Source organism: Etheostoma spectabile, chromosome 9 (genome assembly GCF_008692095.1).
Source record: "Etheostoma spectabile isolate EspeVRDwgs_2016 chromosome 9, UIUC_Espe_1.0, whole genome shotgun sequence".
In the NCBI taxonomy this organism is placed as follows: Eukaryota; Metazoa; Chordata; class Actinopteri; order Perciformes; family Percidae; genus Etheostoma; species Etheostoma spectabile.
In genome coordinates, this window is record NC_045741.1 from 22178638 (window position 1) to 22192514 (window position 13877).

Consider the following 13877-nt stretch of genomic DNA (forward strand, 5'->3'; position numbering starts at 1 on the left):
TACAGAAATGAGACTGGCGGTACAAAAGGCTGTGTGAAGGTGCGTTGAAAGGCTGTCGCCAAACAGCATTAATTATGCTTGATACGATGATGAGTGCATAGTTCAGCAGATTAAACCGTGACGGAACCCCGTGGCGTCGGTGGGCTGGGCTCAACAAGGCCTGGGTGGGTCAGGGGGGAGTGGGCTGACGCACTGCCTGCGGCCGGGAGGTGAAAGGACGGGGGGAAAACGGCGCCGAAACAAAAACCTGTAACAACATCAGATTACATCCAGTTTGCGAGGAAGGGAATGCAGTCATTATGGACTTGAGCTTCTAGATGCAGGCACACCACCCGAAGGGAAAGTCTTACGAACGAATAAGAGTTGTATTGCATTTTGCTGGTGGCACGTGTTGCATCTGTGTCTGTCAGTTGTCGTTGGTGCCTGTGACCCCATTACATCGAGCACACAGTCGCTTTGTAGGCGTGGTGCGCCAACGTGTTTTTTGCCACTATTATATGCATGAACAACATACTGTTTAGGTTGGCACTGATAGGGCAGGCCACTGCGAAAGAACGTCCTGCTGGTTTTTACAAACAGGAAATTAGAGCCATAGAGTTAAACTGTTACGGATTTAGTCTTTTAGCCCAGTGGGTTATATACCTGCTTTCTGCGAGGAAAGGTGCGCAGTTGTGCTGTTGGTTATGGTGTAAATACTCGCGGGGTCATGGTTTTATGTTTGTTTGATTAATCACAACCTGGAAACACTTTCCAGAGAAATGAAGGAATGAATTGATCTGCCCAGTGCGGGTGGTGATATTTTCTGTCACGGTTCTGTTATGGCATAGTATACCATTTAAGCTTATGCTCAAAATTACATCAACTGAAGCTAGTGGCCAGTGACGCGGTGACGGCCTTACCATTTTGACCCTCTGCTTGAATTTACAGGAATAGGTGTTTCATTGTGGTCTGAGCATTCTAGGTTAAGATGTGTTAAAATAGGTTTATTCGATCTGTACGTGGATGTTAACATCCAGAGCTAAACTCTCTTTTGCAGTATGGATTTTTATCTCAACTTATGTGTCGTTAAAACCACGTCGTTTTTAGATTAGTAAGCAGGCAGGGAAGTGGGGGTGATCATGTGCAAGCAAGTGACTGATGTGCTGGTTGTTTTTCTTTGTCCATCCAGAGCACCATAACCCAGTGGATGGAATCTACCAACGCCCCTTGGACCCTCCTGTATCACACACACCATGCCAACACAGACCACCACTACCCAGGTACTAAGACACTGCCTTCTCACCATTTCCTATATACATGTGGACATATGTTATTATTCATGGGCTTGATGTGTGAACACGTTGTATAACACTCATGACTTATACAACGCACCCAACTTCTCCGGGAGAGGGACAAACGCTCCCCCTGTTGTTCACACCTTAATCTCCTTCTGTGATGGGATCCAATAATGGTGAAGCTGACAGTTTGTCACTGACATAGACATGAAAAGACTCACATGAGTCAACACTCAGTGACATTTTAAAATTCTACTGGTCCACTGCGATATAATGACAGTGGAGATGACATATTATCCGATCATTCAGGGTAAATAATGATAAATGCACTAATATTATTTTAGTGTTTGTTAGTTTAAGTTACTGTGTCTGAAGATCTCACGCAGGTCCAGTTGCAAGATATCTATATAATTAACACATGTGTTAGGTAATCAATTGCATTTCAGAAATAATTCTCTCTTAAAATGACTCTTTTAAATGTTGTTCTTTTTTTGGAAGAGCCGATTCCTGTCCTTGTATTGTAATTTGGTTTTATGTATTTTAGTCAGAAAATTGACTAAATGGAATTGCATGCGATGACTAAGATCGCACGATAAGTTTTGGATATTGTTGGTCATATGAGATTGACTTGACTGTTGAAAATGAACCATGCAACGCGGGCGATCACCTATTTCGTCATTAATAACTGTGTAATCCCCCCTCACAACTATAATGCGTCTGTCTCAGATCATTTTCACAGCCCTCTAGACTTCGTCTGCTGTTTTTTAATGCGATTTTGGCTTCATTTTGAGCTTAGGCGTGCATAAATACGACTTTCTCTTTTTTGCTAACGAACGCTTCTCAGTGGTGTAAATCCGACCAGCGCCCCCTCCAGCGTTACCAGTTGGTCCCATTGCTCACGGTGTAGGGCATCCAATGCCAGACCCACAATCCCAAAGTCACAGGTGAAGTTTACTTCACTCTTATCACACTATATAAGGAAGGAGGTTTTGTTGTTACACAATTTAGAAAAGAACACTGAATTCCAAATCACTACTTTTTACTTTTTAGTTTACTGTCCATCGATATGCTACGTTTAAGACCACACTACTTCTTCATACATGCACTGACCTTTGACCTTCTTGCTCTATATCCTTGCCCAAGATGGTGGTCAGCATATCCAGAAAAGCACGCAGGCTTGCATACTGTAAAATAAGACCAATGCAGTAACACTGGGATTTTTTGACGGTACTGTATTTGACTTACTATTAGTGGATTACTCAGCCTTTTTGACATACTATTTCTGGAATGCTGGGAGTGTGTTTGTCTTCTTAGAATGTTTTATAGATTGTATTATGGTATTGTTAGACCTTTATTTGCAGCAACCAAACTAATTCATATAACTCAACCACCAAGAGCAATAGTATTATATCATGACTTTACCATGCTTCTCCACCCAGCCTGTCCACCAACTATTAAATTAAAGAGCCAAGTAGAAGCGAGGTCATGCTGAGTGCTGCAGATATAAAATGCAGTGCTGGCACTAAGGAGACAAGCTGTATCGCGAGAGCACTGTCGATACGCTCTGCGAGCAAGCTGTCACATTTCAAAAACAGCTATTGTTACTGTACACAGCCAGCTGCATCGGCCATCCAAATGATGTTTTAGTTAACACACATACGTTTATATGACCATGAACTGTATACTGTATAAAAGAAGCCTTATTAATTGGATCCTAAAGAAAAGAGAAAACGCTACAAGATAGCACTGACACAACGCAATGTATATTTATTTTTTTTTTTCCTTTTCCAGGGAGTCCCATCAGGCCCCAGCAGCGGCGTTGACCTCCCCAGCATCACATCCCCCCCTCTCACACTCGTGCATGACAAGCTCCTAGCTCCACGAGGACGAGTTCTACGATGCTGACGAGTTCTCCCAGAGCAGTACTTCCCAAACACTGCATGAGTGAGTAAAGTACACTCTTCCGTCACTGCAAAACCACCACGGTATACAGTTGAATTTATTGTTGAAACCAACACTGTATTATATCGTTAGCAAGTCAGTGAAAAATGCAATGGAAATCCAAAATTTAAACACAATTACTTACTGTGAACTTCGCCTCATTCTCCATCCACTTACCTCTCCTGCTTCCTGCCTCCTTCTGTTCCCTCTATCTCCCCTCAGGCCCTCAGGCCTCAAGCGTCCCTTCGGCTCTCACTAATAAAGCAAGCGCGTTGGAAACGACCAACACCCCGAGTCCCTCAACTCGTCCACGTCTTAACGGCCAACAGATGCAGGTAAAAAAACAGATGCACACAAACACATACAGCAACTTTTCCCATTGTTTTTTGTGCCTCTTAATGCATAAAACCATGAGATATTAATTAGAGTTATTACTCCCGTGCTTTGTTTTTAAGCCACACCTTCCCAGTAGCTTCAAGTTTATAACTTGGTTTTATCATGGAAAAAAAAAAAAAGATCTTTACATAACTAATGTTATTACAGCCATGTGAGACTTGTCTTCATCTTTGTCTTTAGCCCTGTTTGACAGCCACGATGACCGCTATATGAAGGTTGAGGGGAGTCTGGTGAGGAGCACAAGACGTCTACATGCATCTTCTCTCTCAAGTTCGTTGGGCGGCCTCCCAGGTAAAGAACACTGACCAACATTGCTGATTATGAGTCAGCTCCCTCACCTCCTTATCAGTCTGAATTTCTCTCGCTTATCATTTTACATCACTACATCATCGTGCAAGGCTTTTCTTTGGAACAACCCACGCAGCAACAGTTATGGGTTTTTCTCCTTGTTATATTTACCAGGTGGTACTGTACCTTCATCCTCTCGAGGAGATCTTTGTAGAAATTACGCAGACTTCTTTGCACATCCCGACTTATTTGTAAGGTAATTGTCCTCTCCGGATTGGTGCAAGCAATTGTATCACACAAGATTTAATATATCCAAACATTCAGGAATGGTAAAACATGAAGTAGTTTACTCACTCATTGACTTCCACTAGTATCGCTGAGCAGCCGAGCCCGGGGAGCGCATGGTCACGTGGTAAATGGTACCTGTCAGCTTTCCATGCAGGAGGAAGTTCAGTGGCCAAAAACCTTACAACCCAATCCGTGAGAGTCTTCTACTGCCACTGGGATCTCCCCAGCGACACAGAGTAGCCTTCCCCCACACACGTTGAGACCACATGCTCTGCAGCCCTTGCTGGTTTCATGACTATTTGTGGACAATGTAATAAACTTCTGTCTGGGAATAAATCAGCTAGCATTTAATTTTTCATTAATTGTTCAGGTTAATGTTACTAGTAACAACATTTACATATCCTTACTAAGTTCATATTTAGTTCATGCTGGGTTTATTGTGTATAAATTTGTGTAGTTTGCAAAAGTGCTTGTGGACCTGTTGAAGCTGATTGAAATGTATTTGGTAACAAATAACTTCTGGAATTGTAAGTATACAGTGGGGAAACAAGTATTTGGATCACACTACTGTTTGCCGGTTTTCCTACTTAAAAAGCATTTAGAGGTCTGTCTATTTTAGTCTAGGTACACTTCAACTGTGAGAGACGGAATCTAAAACAAATCCAGAAAATCACATTGTGATTTTTTTTTTTTAAAATTTTGCATTTTATTGCATGTATTTTGAAGTATTTGATACATTGAAAAGCAGAACTTAATATTTGGTACAGAAACCTTTGTTTGCAATTACAGAGATCATAGTTTCCTGCAGTTTCTTGACAGGTTTGCCCACTAGCAGGGATTTTGGCCCACTCCCCCTACAGACCTTCAGGTTTCAGGGGCTGTCCGCTGGCAATACGACTTTCAGCTCCCTCCAAGATTTTCTATGGGGTTTGGGTCTGGAACTGGCTAGCCACTCAGGACCTTGAGATGCTTCTTAGGGAGCCGTGGCTGTGTGTTTCAGGTTGTTGTCATTCTGTAACATCTAGCCACGACCATAGACCGTTTTATATATATATATATAATATATATAATGATATCACACCACACACACCCACACACACATATGTCTATGGCCACGCCCTCTTCATGCTCTTCCTGAGGAAGGAGGCTGTTGGCCAAGATCTCGCGATACATGGCCCCATCCTTCCTCCCATCAATTCAGTGCAGTCGCCTGTCCCCTTTGCACGAAAATGCATCCTCAAAATGTTTCCACTCTCATGCTTTACAGTTGGATTGTGTCTTGGGGTTTGTACTCCACCTTATTCTCCTCCAAACAGACAAGTGGATTTAGACCAAAAATCCTATTTTGTCTCATCAGACCACATGCTCTTCTCCCATTCCTCCTCTGGTATCATGAGATGGTCCTGGCAAAACGTTAAGGGCCTGGCCAGCGTTGGCTTCGCAGCAATTAGTCTTATGACAGTGTAGGGTGTTACTAATGTTAGAGTTTTGTTTGAATGAGTTGGGGAACAGGTGTCTTTTATACAGGTAACAAGTTCAAAGGTTCAGGTATACAGGTAATAAGGAAAGTGTGAGAACAGAAGCTTCTACAACAAAAAGAACCGGTCTGTGAGAGCCCAATTCTTTACTGGTTGGTATAATCAATACTTATGTCATGCAAATAAAATCAAGTTAATTCATTAAAAATCATACAATGTGATTTTCTGTGTTTTTTTATTTAGTATTCCATCTCTCACAGTTGAAGTGTCCCTATGATATAAAAAAAAAAAAATACCGACGTCTACTTTGCTTCATAAAGTTAAAAAAAAAACTTCAAAATTGGCAGTGTATCATACTTGTTCTCCCCCCACTTTAAGTACCTTTTTGAAACAGTAACTCAACAAACTTCGGCCTTGTTTCCTTTTTATGTACTTTTCTAATGCACCAAACTTTCATTAAGGTTTACAAACCTACACCTAATCAGTTTTACATTTGTAGCATGAAAATTGTCTTTTCTGACTCCCTTTCCTGTCCCTCCACCCTCGCAGAGACATATCAGAAGGTCCAGTACCGCTGTTCTTCGCACACATGTGTGTTTTGTGGCAGAGCAGGTCTCTCACCACCCCCCCAGTGATGGTCCAACCTTCTGCTCATGATCACACAGCACTGCTAAATCCTATGACATGTTGTGTCGGATAAAACTGCACTGACTGACTAATTTTTGATAAGTATACTTATAATACCACAGCTACTGATTTTTTTTTTTTTTTTTTTTTTTGTCATTACTTTTTAGGGGCCATAAAATGGTATAAAGAAAAATTATATATGCTGTTGTCACATGCTTGCTTGTTTTCTTCATTTTCTGTGACAAGACGTTGCTATGTTCTACAACGAGTATTTCCCCTCTCTTGTTTCTTGTTCTGCAGCTAACGCAGAAGTGTTAAATAAGAAGATCCAGTTCAACGTCACAATCTGGACTCAAGTCAAGTTCTTAGGCTGTCCATATTGTCCACATATTGGCCAAGGTACTTAAGAGCGCGGCTTCATATACTCCAAAATACGATGATTTTTGTACCCACTTTAGGGTCACAGCTTGTGTAGTTGTGATAATTATTTGTGGCTTGTTTCGGTTGCGTGTCGTGTTTGGAGCATGAATGACATTACATCCAACCTTCCGAAGACGATGGGCAGGTGCGTGCGTGTCAGCACTTATTTACATCTCTCTGTATTCTATGTTCCTGTGCGTCACTGAACTGAGTTTGTCTGTTCAGGTCGATCGACCGTGGCCTGGGTGAGCTGGTGTGATGCAACATCTCCTGCTCCAAGTCGGGCTACAGTCTAATCGTGTTCCACAACCAAACCTTCTATGGAGGAAAAAAGCACAGGATCACTGCTGGATTTTGTAAGACAACGTTGGCACAATCCAAATTTAAATCACACTTCAAAGACTGACTATGGATAAAAGACTCTGACCTTTTTATTAACATTACACAATTCGGTTTTTGATTTCTCTCGTTCACCTAACTCTAAGAAGTCTTTCTGCTCCTTGAAGGAGAGTGGAATGGAGTGATGTATGCCATGTGCACTGGAGTGAGTCTTTATCTCTTTTTATTTCCATTTTTCTTTTCTTATTCACTGCGGTGGGTACATATCAATTAGACAATAATTACCTAGGGCAAGTTAGTCATCATTTATAGCTGAAACAAAACAAATGTAGTCAAGTATTACACTGGGGAATAACACTAAAGTTAGAGCAAATCACATGAATAATGTGTTTTGTGTGCTTTTCTAGGAGAACACGTGTTATAGACACTGGAGGAGGGCATCATTAAGAAGAAGTGAGAAGCTGTGAAGACCAGCTCGCTATGAGTCCCGAAGGGAGAAAATTAAACTGGTTTTCTAGAAAGACTTGCATATCAAGAACCTAAGTACCAGAAAGAAGTCCTCATCAGAACAACTGTCTTTTCCACTTCAATTCGCCAGTTGTGAGAGATGTCCCCTGAACCTGAACAAGGGACATTGATGCAGCAACAGAAGCCACACACCGCTGGAGGAGAACAGAGAGCCGAAGCCAGAGAGAGGAAGGAGAGCGACCAGGTGTAGTACCAGGGTGGAACTGTCGGTTCTCAACTTCTAGAAAGAAACTCAAACTGTGTAGTACTACCACACTCACCAAAACGTTGAAACAGTAACATGCACTTCTCACCTGTAAATTACTAATCTGTATACAACAGAATGGGGTAAAATAAACAACATAAATTGGAATCATGCAGTTTTTTATTTTATGGTCAATTTCATTTTGAGTGTAAGAATGTTATTGCTTGTGTTTCTGCTAGCTATTTCCCGAGGACGGGGATGCTGGGTCTACGATGACCTCTATTAAGAAGATTAGTCCCTCAGAGGCACTGAGGACTACACATACTCTGTACTCACATAACATCATATGCTATATGAATGCACACACAACAAGTCTCATAAGAACTCTTTGCAAAACCACTCTTTTCCAAGCCTTGGAATGACTGACTAATGATTGAATATGTAACACAGCTTTGCGTTGACTGTAAAACAACATATGGAAATGAATGAAATCAAACGAAAAGCATCTGAGATGTACATGAAACACTGTTAAGTTCCTCTTTTATTCGTGGCACCAATTCCCCAGCACAGGTCTGGGAGTGCAGATGTACGGGAGTCGACACTTTTCTCAACTCTTCCATCAGCTCCACGACCACACCCTTCATGGGCAGCACTCATTTCCTTACACAAACCTTACGTTTTTGTTTTTTTGGTGGGGGGGTTTGAAATCATAAACCTTACAAATAAACCGGCTCCACATCTCAGGATCGTGGTGATTTAAAAAAGAAAGCGCTGCTGCCCTCCGTGATCTGACGCCTTATACGTGGAAGGGATGAATCTAAAAGGGTGGGGGAGAAATTCTCTGCTTGTCTGCAACAGGTTGAACTGTTGTTATATATAGTATACATATGATGGATATACTATATCTTCTTTTTTTTTTCAATACCTTTTTATTTGTTTTTCTTTTTGGCTATAGTGTAAAAATATTTGAGGATGAATTTGTCTTTAGGATCATTCCATTTACCTTTTGGTTTTTTGTTCCTATTTTAAGTTAACTTTGCGCCTATTTGGTCTTCACATGGTTCTGTTTCCAAGTTTTCTAAGCAAGGCCCTACTAAGCATAGCATCTCAAACCCATGATTGGGATAGTTGTTAAGTGTGTGGAATATATGCAATCTAGAGAACATTGACCATTGCCTGTCAAAGGACAAATTTGGGTCCATATGCCAAAAATGTAAGATAAAAGGCTAAAGGGACTTTCATCTGGCCAAAACAAAAAACCGTCTAACTGTTTCCATGGTACCTGAAGGCAGTTATGAACAAATTGTGTTTTAACATGTTTATTGTCTTTTCTGGATCGCTGGTTCATGCAGCATCTATCAGAAAGGAAAGATGTAAGTCTCCCTTTTGTTCTGCACATCGGCTGTCTGTTTTCCTCTCCAAACCCACAGATTTCAGAGTAGATCCCCTGGAATGGTTCCGTGTTTTCGAGGGTGAGACAGTGAAAACAAGAAACCAGAGTAGACTTTTGAAACGACTAATGCTGTTTTCTCATAGTCCTACTATAGACCCACCTGTGTTCTCCCGGTTAGATTTCTTTGTGAACTCAATTTTTTGTCCATGTTTTTTTTTTTTGAGATAACCCAACAATAGAGGGCATATTAATCCTACTGTACACCTCTGCTTCTGAAACCATCTCATTTCTCTCACAGCTAATAGGGTGGATCTACAATCAATGAATTTGGTGAACTGCCGAAATACACATTTTCACCTGAAAAACGCACAGAAGTATCTTTCAATGCTGCAGTGGAGCTCACAACGTCCCTTGTTATCTTTGTGGTTAAAATGCAAGATTGTTATGTCTGTTCAGATATTTGGCCCGTATGAAACTGGTTTATTTAAATGAATATAAGACTTAAGTCTTAAAAGCAATCATTTTGGTGAGGGTACATTCCGGATGCGTGTGCGGATCAGTGAAAATTCTGCATTTAGTTGCAGTCTGTGTGAATTTAATCCATGCGCTAAAGCATACACAAATCCTGAAACGCACCAAAGGAAATTCAGCGTCCCAAGCTAAATTTATTTTTTACCTCGTTTTTCCTCCATGTGTGTTTGTAATATATATTGAATCGTGGCCTTGCCATACATTTTAGTATCGCCTGATAGAGCGCATCAAATGTATTTTTCTTTTCTCATGTTTGATGAAACCATGATGTGATCAGATTTTCCTGTTTATTTATGCATAATATTAAATCTTCATGAGTTCTAGATTTGTGTCATGGTTATTTCAAGGAGCATTGTCAAGTCTCTTTGCTCAAACAGTTTGTGCCAGGTCAAAGAGGAAAACTGACACTAGCTATATTTTTGTGTCCCTAGAAACCGGCCATACTAGATGCTGTCGTTGTTAGTTCACGAAATCTAAAAGAACTTATTTGTGACACAAAAACTTCAAATTAGATTTTGACATTGGTCACCTCAATACAACATGGACAGAAAACGATGACTATACTACAGGACCAGCTTACTTGCAATGGTGCAATATTCCTTAACAATTGTAGATATCAATTCTAAAAAACAATTGACAACACCTAAACCTGGAGCGTTTGGGGCCCATGGCATCTGATGGTCTCGATTAATGATGACTTTGCCCATTTGGAAATTCCGCCTTTGTGAGTATATTCATTAGTAAATCTTTACACAGACAGTCATGATCATATCAGAAAATCTGATTGTGTTACTTTGATTCAGCATACAAAGACTACATTTTTAATAAAACATGTTTATTGTTGTTGCTTACTAAATTTTGTAACTAAATATTTACATGTGTCAAGTGTAAAGTTTTGTTTAGGTTATTTAATTTTAACTGATAAGAAAAATAAAAATTAAACTCTAGGTCCACATACAGTATATAGTTTTTTTCCCCCAACCTATCTCATCAGTCTTCCTTGACAATATACAATATACCTCGGCGGTGGCTGGACAGCAAACTGGACTGGACAACACAGCAGCCACCTGTACAGGAGACACGAGCCCGCTGTCCTTCCTGAGGAGACGCGCTCCTTTAACATCTGCAACACCTGCTGTGGATGTTTTACCAGTCTGTGGTCACCAGTGTCCTTTCTACACTGTGGTGTGCTGGGGGGGGGGGGGCAGCAATCAAAGAAGGACACTCAACATGCTGAATATAAACTGATCAGTGGGCCGCTCTGTGTCGCATGAAAGCTGGACTCACTGGTGACGTGGCAGAGGGAGGTTTTGGACAAACTGCTGGACATTACTGAAAATTGCCCACAGTACACCCATGCCACCGTTTTCAGCACCCAGAGGACCGGTTCAGTGGAAGGCTGCTCCTTCCCAAGTGCCGGATCAACAGACTCAGGACTCCTTTGTCCCTCATGCCATCAGACTGGTACAACTCCTCACTAGGGGGAGGAGGAAATAGGGCAGAGGAGGACATACTCTAATACACACATACATACATTCATACATACATACATACAGACATACACATGACAGTACACCTACAGCATGTCATTGCGCTATACAGTACACATACATACACTGGACTAATTATCAACCTGGTCACTTTATCACTTTAACACTAGCCTAACACTGACACTTTAATATAATTGTATCTTTTTCTTTGGTTTCTTATGATGATTTTCTTATTGTTTTAATTATTATTTGCTATTTTGTTGTCTTTATACTGCCTTTTTATCTTTTTTTTAGTATTTTTTATTCTTGCTAAAACTGCTGCTGGAAACTTTCAATTCCGCGCGGAGTCATGCCAAAAGGATTTTAAAGAGAAGTCTAAGTCAAGTCTTAAGTGTTGAAAGCCCCGAAAGTGATAGTGGACCTTGAGTTAGTATATTTATGGTCAAACACTTTTAAACGCTCTATTTGTTTCTGATTTAAGTAATAAAAAAAATACACCTAATCTTTTCTTTTAACTCACGATGCCAGCAGAGGCCTAGCCGTTTGGATAAACTTTTCCCATCAGCCAGTGTGACATCCGTTATAATACGCTCCGCACCCTCTGCCTGTCCTCACTCCTCGCAGTCCACTTGTAAATATATGTCTTTGTAGTTTTGATGCGTCAATGTCTGAACTTTAGTATAACTAATTGGTGATAGCGTTTTCTTTATTCATTGTTCTGCATTAATGCTGTTTTCGATTTTATGTTTCCAGCTTGAAATAATTACCTGCAGTAACGTTGGCCCAACGCACCACACGTGACTCTAGCGCGTGTTGAGATGCTAACTAGCAAACGAGCTAATCTACCATTTTATATCTAGTAAACTACAGTTCTCCCATGCTATAATGATGAAATAATGTTTGGGGACATCTGAATAATGTGAAGAATGCCAACATCTCTGACTGCATGAACAAGGATTAATCTCAACTTCTGGTCAAATTGCTGCGCAGCTCTTGGCTGTTACAGCTAATTATAGCTCTGAAACGGAAGCATTTTTTTGTAACGTATTGTCGCTTGCTTTGCTTTTGGTTACAGGCCTTTCGACTGGATGGCTGTACAAATAAAGTGGACATTAGATGTAAGAAAAATGATACCTTTTAAGTAATGTAAGTCATTAGCGTTTAGCACTGAGTAAGCCATGTAATTCACTGACGTTAGCTAATTAGCTACAAAAGATTGAACGCGGTGACTGTAGTCGTATTACTACTACGTTCTTTATATTAGGTCGAAGACGTTTTGGATGAATAAAATACTATTTTGATGACAACATGCATTAAATCTTGTCGAACTCGAAGTCGATGAGTTGTAGAGAGTAGTGACAGATGTGATATCTGAATAATTTCACACTGAGACTTCTAGTTAACTATACTTGGGTATTCCAACATACCAGTCTGGTACTAAAAAGTGTGTATCCCAGGTCTCGGGATGTCCAGAAGCATGAAGCCCGACGCGGAAAAGGTAATTTAGGATTAGTTTTACTTTAAATGGCATAGAGTGGATTTATGCTTCTCTGTGGGATTCCCTGATGCAGTTTACGTTAGGTTTATCCGTCCTTCATTGACTTGCACGACTGTTTGCTAGTATTTTTAATAACTTGACTTTCCAAACCGAGAAATGTAGCGCACGATACATGCACACTTCAGATGCACATACTTTACTGGACCCTCAAACGGTCGCACCTAGAGAAGCATCAGTCTGCCTTATTCTGCCTCTCTCGTGCTGCTGTGTGACATTATTTGCTACTCTTGACAAGAGGATGACGATCCTTCCAACCCACCATTTGAATATCTGATGCCCAGTCAAATTTGATGTATGAATGTTTTTAAGATAGTTTTGATTGCTCATTTTACTGTCTTCCTGCAGGTGTGCTTACATTGGAAGAATTACCTTTCGGTGACATCATAACAGTGTAATGACACTATCTTGCCTACCTTGTCCAAAGAAACTGTCAAGAGATCTTGTTTACAAAACATGGGATCTCTCTGATAAAGTGAAGACTACTTTTACTGATCCGTGAGAGAAGGGTGCCTACATATTTAAAATGTGGTCTGCTAATATTCGGCTTTCTGATATGCGGTCCTTATTCTTGGATCTATGAAAACTGTGTCTTAGTTCACTATACATGGTGAGTTTTTTAATTTTCTTGAAAGTAAATATCTTTTATAATTCAGGTGCTGATACAATGATGAGTGCTAGTTCAGCAGATTAAACCGTGACGAATATCTATTGTCTTTCGCTCCTAGCTATGTGTCGGCCTCAAAGACCAGTGAGTCCACTTTTTTTTTAAAGTGTTTTTAAAAATTTTTGTTTTTTTATTTACGAATGAGACTGGCGTTACAAAAGCTGTGTGAAGGTGCGTTGAAAGGCTGTCGTCCAACAGCTAATTATGCTTGATACGATGATGAGTGCATAGTTCAGCAGATTACACCGTGACGATATCTATTGTCTTTCGCTCCTAGCTGATGTATCTACTGCTATTATTCATTTAGGCTCCAGGTGTTGTAACACCCATATTAAAATCTTTCTCTCTCTTTCCCATCCAGACATGTGAACCTGTTGCTGGACTGTTCACAGCCAGCTTTGTGTGGTTGGTAGTCACCTATCCTAGACTGGTCTTGTGTCAATCTAGATAGTTTCAGTTTATCAGATGTGACGAATAT

General features: G+C 40.6%; 1 protein-coding gene, 1 long non-coding RNA gene and 2 other non-coding genes across 5 annotated transcripts in view; all 4 read left to right on the forward strand.

Moving 5' to 3' along the window:
* Positions 1-5291, forward strand: part of osbpl9 (oxysterol binding protein-like 9) — a 47558-nt gene extending 42267 nt beyond the window's left edge. Inside the window, exon 25 of one of the 2 annotated variants that reach the window (XM_032526284.1) lies at positions 5269-5291. The gene's annotated coding sequence lies outside the window, so the exon portion shown is untranslated. Of the gene's footprint in view, positions 1-5263 lie in introns of both variants that reach the window. The other variant, XM_032526283.1, reaches the window with a different exon arrangement.
* A 6760-nt stretch (positions 5292-12051) lies between these two features.
* Positions 12052-12128, forward strand: LOC116696298 (small nucleolar RNA SNORD74). The gene has a single exon (XR_004333681.1). It is a non-coding gene; the product is annotated as a small nucleolar RNA SNORD74 (small nucleolar RNA).
* A 1431-nt stretch (positions 12129-13559) lies between these two features.
* LOC116695812 (uncharacterized) overlaps positions 13560-13877 on the forward strand; it is a 1644-nt gene continuing 1326 nt past the window's right edge. Inside the window, exons 1-2 of the long non-coding RNA XR_004333558.1 lie at positions 13560-13570; positions 13761-13808. This is a non-coding gene — a long non-coding RNA (uncharacterized LOC116695812). The remainder of the gene's footprint in view (positions 13571-13760; positions 13809-13877) is intronic.
* Positions 13608-13688, forward strand: LOC116696301 (small nucleolar RNA snR60/Z15/Z230/Z193/J17). Its single transcript, XR_004333683.1, has one exon. It is a non-coding gene; the product is annotated as a small nucleolar RNA snR60/Z15/Z230/Z193/J17 (small nucleolar RNA).